Source organism: Leptidea sinapis, chromosome 2 (assembly GCF_905404315.1).
Source record: "Leptidea sinapis chromosome 2, ilLepSina1.1, whole genome shotgun sequence".
NCBI classification, from domain to species: domain Eukaryota; kingdom Metazoa; phylum Arthropoda; class Insecta; order Lepidoptera; family Pieridae; genus Leptidea; species Leptidea sinapis.
In genome coordinates, this window is record NC_066266.1 from 9833594 (window position 1) to 9840578 (window position 6985).

Here is a 6985-nt window from a genome sequence, read left to right on the forward strand (position 1 = left end):
ATCTACGATCAACAGTTATTTTGTATCGCGATTTTAATATCGGCAATACAACGTTTGCTGGGTCAGCTAGTATATATATAATAGCAACACACTTTTACATAAATTATCTTGTCCCAAACTAGACATAGTCTGTACTATGGTTACAAGACAACGATATATTTAATACAATATACTTACTTAAACATACATAAATACATATAAAAATCCATGACTAGTAAACAAACATCCATATTCATCATATAAATACAAATTATGAATTATGTATTGGACCCCAGTAAGAAGAATTTTACTGAATACTTTGACATGTAATTAAATTACTTGTGGAACTATATGGGTGTTATCTGAAGCCCTTAGTCCTGACACGGAACAATATTATTGCACGTTACTCTAATATTAATACAAATATACAATGCAGCCGAATTCCACCACCGGAAAATACGTCAAAATTCCATGCGAATATATTTTGTGGAATCAATTACCGGTTGCAGGTTTATGAACCGATACGACTTAGGGAACTTCATGCATAGAACTCCTAACTTAAAGCAACGTATCTCGAGATCCCCCCGTAGTCCATGGCTGATTGCCTCAATACTTCCCACTACGGAGTCTTGTGCCCCATTGCACCGTCTTATAAAAAAATTGTTGTCTCTAAAACCGGCCATACGTAATTTGACAAGTTTATGTGATGATGTCATAAAAAACATTGATGAGCACACTTGTAGTTGCATACTTTTATGAATTTAATTGAAGTATTATCCCTGTATTATCATTATATTCACCAGTGGAAGGCTCCTTTGCACAGGATGCCGGCTAGATTATGGGTACCACAACGGCGCCTATTTCTGCCGTGAAGCAGTAATGTGTAATCATTTCTGTGTTTTGGTCTGAAGGGCGCCGTAGCTAGTGAAATTACTAGGCAAATGAGACTTAACATCTTATATCTCAAGGTGACGAGCGCAGTTGTAGTGCCGCGCAGAATTTTTGGGTTTTTTCAAGAATCCTGAGCGGCACTGCATTGTAATGGGCAGGACGCATCAATTACCATCAACAGAACGGCCTGCTCGTCTCGTCCCTTATTTTCATAAAAAAATTATTGCTATAAGAACCAGCACATGCATTGACTACATTTATTATTCAAACAAAACAAATCTTATAACTATATTTACAATACTATGACTACATAAAATTAAAACTATCATTACGTGGAAGCGTACCAAGAATACTGGCAGCATTTCCGCGTTGGATAGCAAGGCTGATCCGTTGACCGAAATAGCTGCCATCGCTTGGGTTTCCAGTAGCCTTATTGAGGCGCAAAGATTGTATTTTAACATTTTCCGCGCCTCTGGGCCCCACGGGCACCAAACGACACAAAGATGTATGACACTCACTGAGACCAACATATTCGCGCCGCTTAACGTCTTCAGTAGTCAAAGCAGCCTCAACTGACGTTATTTTAATAATACAATGAACGAGTAAAATGGATTATTTGTATATATACTATACTAGTTAATTGAAATATTTTTTTACTTAAATTAAACCACACCTCAAACCGTATCTCTCTATCGCTTTTTCCTCTGTCTCTCTTACACGCACGGCTCATGCGGAACGTGACATTTTTCCGTGTGTGCAGCCGACGTTCATCGATTTATAAGACAAAGGTGAAAAAATGTAAACAACCATATAGATTTTTAATGAAATGAAATGAAATGAAATGAAATGAAATGAAATTTTATTTGCAGGAAACATTATACTTAAGATGTTAACATAATATTATTGATAATCCAATATGTTTCGTCAATTGACATGCAAAATATGTTACAAAATTGTCTGAACACTACTCGTACTGTTATACCGAAACATGTCGGATTTCACAATGCTGTCATTAATATTTTTAAAATTTTAAGCTATTATAATATGAGACGTAAATAACTTAATAATTCATTTAGTAACTATGTATAATATTAACAAATTCAGTGTCATAAAAGTATATTAATTTACATATATTATTATCAAACAGACTAATTCATTTTGTATTGAAAAATTCATTTAAACTATAGAAGCACTTCTTTGTTAACCACTGATGCAGTCTTCTTTTAAAAACTTTGAATTGTAAATCTTTCAATTCAAAAAATATATCATACCAAAAAGTAATAAAACAAAACTAATATCTAACTAGTTTGCAAATTGTACAGCAAATGGATTCAGCAACAAAGAAAAGAAAAGAAAATTCAAATTTATCTTGAACTTCCAAGGTTACGTGACCAACTGCCATTCAGACGATATGCAAATCATGCAAACATTTTCATATGCTACGGATATTTCGACGCTCTCTCTATTAGGGAAAATTTAATCGAACAGATTGCGAATTCTGAATAGTGGAAATATAAGTTTCATTTGTAATTCAATGAAATTTAAATATTGTTGTTTTTGCGTGAACCGATAAACGTTCCGCGCGCCGCGGCCGCTTTGTGACTGAATAAATATCAGCTAATAAAATTATTGATGAATTTATTTTAAGCTTCACACTTTAATTCGTAGTTAAAATATTACAAAGTGGAAGTTTAAATCTGATTCGAATTATTTATATTTACTTCCAGATTTCTTTAAAATAAAAATTGGAATTCGACTTGAAAATTCAAATAAAATATGCTCAAAACCGAGTCAGACCGGGGATGTAGGAAGAGAAATAAAACAACAGATTTTTCTCAATTTATTTGTGTCTGTTTGTCTGTTGGTACCGGCTATTCTCTGAGCTGTTGATTGTTGATCTTTGATACTTTTCATCCCGGATATTTAAAGAGTTCCAGTGGGATATTTAAAAAACTATAATAACTTTTATAGCTTGACTCTGTTGCTTCTCAATATATTCTTGATAATGTAATGTATGTTCATAGGCACATAAGTGAATTTGCTAGAAACTGTCAAAACCATTATGTTAACACCAGGAACAGACATGAGCTCATAATGCCTACTACTCGGCTAAGTCGAGTTAGCTAGTCTTTTGTGGGGCGATGTATATGCTTTTACAACAGGATCCCAGATAATGTTCAAAACAAAAGTATTACGTTATTTAAAAGAATTGTAAAAAACGTTTGTGTGGCAAGTTACTATAACATAAATGACTTTCTTAATGACACCACTAATTGGGAATGGAACGACAACCCTCAGGTAATTAAACTTATTATTTAATAAGTTTAATTGTACAATGTTACTTTGTAAAAATATTTTTTTGATGATAAAAAAAAGCCCGCTCGGTTTGTGGCGCCCGTTCTTCTCAGGCCTGAGATATTCATTTTGGAATGGGTGGTAGTTTTTGACTTTCAATAAGTGATATCACATCCTATTTTGAATAGGATGTGAGCTTAGTACAAAAAAAATACCAGTGGGAGGCTGCTTTGCCCAAGATGCCGGCTAGAGTATGGATATCACAAAAGCGCCTTTTTGTGCAGTAATGTGTAAGCATTATTGTGTTTCGGTCTGGAGGGCGCCGTAGCTAGTTAAATAACTTACAAATGAACATCTCTTAAGGTGACGGGCGCAATTATTATAGTACCGCTCAGAGTTTTTGGGTTTTTCAAGAACCCTGTGCGGAAATGCATTATAATGGGCCAGGCGCATCATTTACCATCAGCTGAACGTCCTGCTCGTCTGGTCCTTTATTATCATAAAAAAAGACTTATTAAGTATGTTGATATATTATATTGCCGGTCAAACCATCTGTATTACAAAATTTAAATTACCATAAAAGTGACGCGTTCCTGCGGGAAAAGAAAAGTTATACATTACAAAGTCATTGCCAACATAGTCCAGCATAGCGTCTTTCAGTTTCATCTTACAAACCTGTCAATATCTCAACCCTACGTTTTGGCTTTCCAAAGTCGATTAAATAAACGAGATATTCTTGAAATTATAACGCTTAATCTAATATTTTTTATTTCAAAATTTGTAACCAAAGACTTTAGGGACTCCGCGTTAATTAACACATTCTACACTACAGATTCTATTTAATGAATTTCTGTTGTGAAATACATTTTTTTTTTAAATATGCCCTTTGCGATTCTTGCACCCTTCTCAAGTGTAATGCATATCTTTTCGAATGGGTGGCGATATTGGCGTTGATAAAGTGATTTTAAATCATACTTTGAATGACTTTGGGGCTGTACTCTCGAAATTGTTGACGTCTACATACGTACTACGTACATTGGACAAACAATCCAGTTGGTCAGGTCCAATTTCGCGGAAGAGTTCGCTCGTCAAATCCAACTCGGATGGGCAGCGTTCGGGAAGCTTCGTAAGATCTTCTCGTCTTAAATACCGCAGTGTCTGAAGACGAAAGTTTTCAACCAGTGTGTGTTGCCAGTGATGACTTACGTCGCTAACTATGGGCCAGCGCATTGTCGCTCAGAGGGCAATGGAGAGGGCTATGCTCGGAGTTTCCCTGCGAGATGGAATCAGAAATGAGGAGATCCGTAGGAGAACCAAAGTCGCCAAAGTCAAGATCGCCGGAAGACGTTAGATGAGGGCAGCGTAGAACCGATCGTCGTAGAGATTTTTGAGTGAGGACTTTGTCCAGCAGTGGACGTCTTCCGGCCAGTGTTGATAATGACTTTGAATAAAACTATTTTAGTTTGAATAATTTTCATCTTAAACACATTACTTACACACATTATTATAAATATGATATATTTACTAAAATCTAAAACAAACTTAACAAAAATATTTCTATATCGTTGGGAAATTTGAGATTATTGTCAAATGACGCACGTTTGACATTTTAAGGGATTTACCAAACGATACGCGGACCATTAGAGGAAAAGCTTGTCAGTGTGTCTAGTCTAGACATAACAATCATATGCCAGTGAGTCATTCAAAAATAAAATACATATTGAAGACATTGTTTCTTATAATGTTAGATAAGATTAGATTTATATATAAGATGCATAACGTATAATAACGTTATTATATTATAAAATTATGTAGTTTCAAGCCTGTAGTACGTTTTTCTCACGATGTCTAACTGTTTTACTACATACCTAGATACCGCTGGCGTAGTCGAAAAGTGCGGCAACTAATACTACGCCCAAGTGGGCGTACTCGATCCAGTCTAGAATAATCAAGTTGACGTGTTCACATGTTCTGTTAAACTTTTCCAATAATTGAGACTAAAATGTAGTAAACACTATTATTGTTACAACAATAATACTACAAGTTATTGGAATGACACTGGGAGATCATATATCATATGACAGTATAAGTAACCGCATCCAACAAAAGCCATCCTCGAAATCAGTCGAGTAATGTCTATGAAACGAAGACTCAAGTCGTTACAAAAGTGCTTGAAGAAGAGGAATTAGAGGTTTTTTTTATGGAATAGGAGGACAAACGAGCGTACGGGTCATCTGTTGTTAAGTGATCACCGCCGCCCAATCTCTTGCAACACCAGAGGAATCACAGGAGCGTTGCCGGCCTTTAAGGAAGGTGCACGCGCTTTTTTTGAAGGTACCCATGTCGTATCGTCCCGGAAACACCGCACAAGGAAGTTCATTCCACAGCTTTGTAGTACATGGAAGAAAGCTCCTTGAATACCGCACTGTGGAGGACCGCCACACATCCAGATGGTGAGGATGATAACCTAACTTGTGGCGTGTCGTGCGAAGGTGGAATTCAGCGGCAGGAATCAGGTTAAACAGCTCTTCGGAACACTCCCCGTGATAAATGCGGTAGAGGACACACAATGAAGCGACGTCTCTACGCAACGCCAAGTGATCCTTAATTAATTAATATAATTCGAGCTGCTCTACGTTTCACGCGGTCAAATGGATCGAGCTGATACTGGGGTGCGCCAGACCAGAGATGACAGACAGACAGAGGTTGAAGTAAAAAAATTAATTCTTCAATATTTAATACTGTCGAAGGAAACATAGATTCTGGATAAGGCGCCGCCCAGCCGCCCGCCTACATGTAGCTCTGTCGCGCCGCTTGATCTCGACGCGGCACAAATCAATCTCACAACTCTATAGACATCTCCTCTCCTCTCCGCTTGATCCATTTCAACCGCTAAGCGGAAAGGAGATGGGGAAATAATGAAATCTGATAAGTTATTAAAATACATCTCCTCAATAATTACGTGATTTATTATTAAACAAAACAAATCTTATAACTATATTTACAATACTACGACTACATAAAATTAAAACTATCATTACGTGGAAGCGTACCAAGAATTCTGGCAGCATTACCGCGTTGGATAGCAAGGCTGATCCGTTGACCGAAATAGCTGCCAGCGCTTGGGTTTCCAGTAGCCTTATTGAGGCGCGAAGATAGTATTTTGAACATTCTCCGCGCCTCTGGGCCCCACAGGCCAAGTGTCTCGACACCAAACGGCACAAAGATGTATGACTCACTGAGACCAACATATTTGCAACGCTTGCTGTCTTCGGCAGTCGAAGCAGCAGCCATTGCATTGGTGGATACCGGGCCTAAGGCTGCCTATCCACCAGATATGTCTTAATATACTTTGTTGCAATAAAGTTTTATATAAACATTATCCACTGACCTCTACTTTATACCACTGGACTGCCGGCTGTCAAAGTACTTTTGTGCCTGTTTGATATTCGCCCTTTTGGCGCTGGATGGTGAGAAACTATTTACAAAAAAAATGTCTGCTTTATTACGTTGATTCTTGAAATATAAATAAAACGGAAAACGAACGAAATTAATTCCAAATGCAAAAATACTTCAGAGTATTGTACGTTCCTTCGCAGCCATTTGTTTTAAAAAACGTATATTATATCCTAATGCTGTTTACACCTGTAATGTCACCTCAAATTCAAATATATTTATTCAAAATAGGATGTGACTTCAATTATTGAAAGTCAAAAAACTACCGCCTATTCTATTACTTTGTAAACATATTTTTTTATGACAAAAAAAGCCCGCTGAGTTTGTTGCGCCTGTTCTTCTCAGGCCTGAGGCATTCATTTTC